Genomic DNA, 1,011 nt, shown 5'->3' with positions numbered 1-1,011 from the left:
CTCAATAAATGTTAGTTGAAGAAACAAATGAATTCATTTTTGTCATAACATCCCAGGGGAGAGACTAAAATAATGAGTGAGTTCTAAGCCTATTTGTTTCTTAAAGCTTAAAATATTCGGATCGGGGTTTCTCATTTAGTTTTTTTAAAAAGTGCATATTCAAAAGAAAAAATATATTTAATTATCAGCACCTCTACTAGAAAATGAGCTTGGGAGCAGGACACATAAAGTGAGCCCCATACATTTCCAGCAAAGAAGTGACTGACGGAAGTTAGAGCCTTGGGCATCTCTAGGTGGCATTTTAATCTGAACTCCAGCCACTGTGAGCTTCTGCCTTACAACCAAGTGTGTGCTCTATGAACAGTCAAAGCCACCAGGTCTTGGAAAGCAGGATGGCTCCTCTCAACTCTGAAAGACTGTTGTGAAGGATGGAAATTCCAGAGGCCAAAGGGAACCTGGAAGTAGCAGACAGGCAATTCTGACACTCTCGGTTTCGAGTTACCCAGCAGTGCAATGAGTTAACTCAAAAAGTAGGAATTCCCTTCACTGGAAATATCTGAAAGCTGGTTTATCACCTGTCAGAAATACTATGAAGATCTCTGCGTTGAATGGACGTTTCTAAGATTTCTTTTCCAACTGTTGAGTTTATGTCTCTGCCCCCTACCTTGCTCCCATCCCCAGTTAATACAAAATCTAAATGCTTTTAGAGCTAAAATTAATTTACATGAACATGGCTTTAGATAAGACAAGCAGTATATGGGTCTTGCTAAGGGAATTCTCTGATATCTGGTAAACCATATTTGACACATGGCAGGTCTCCATACTCCACGGAAATTGGTTAATTTTAATAATTCCTATCCCAACTAGACCTTTAATGTGAGGGTGTGCAAGTGAGCCTCAGGTGCTGCTGTTCCCTGGAGCTTGAATTTGGCTTGCTTTTCTTCTTACTAAGTAAGTTTCTCTCGGAGATCTTCTCCATTCCCAATGCTTCATTTGAGATCTAAACACTAA

The sequence above is a fragment of the Galeopterus variegatus genome, unplaced genomic scaffold (genome assembly GCF_000696425.1).
Source record: "Galeopterus variegatus unplaced genomic scaffold, G_variegatus-3.0.2 Scaffold653, whole genome shotgun sequence".
In the NCBI taxonomy this organism is placed as follows: domain Eukaryota; kingdom Metazoa; phylum Chordata; class Mammalia; order Dermoptera; family Cynocephalidae; genus Galeopterus; species Galeopterus variegatus.
This window is presented reverse-complemented; position numbering follows the sequence as displayed.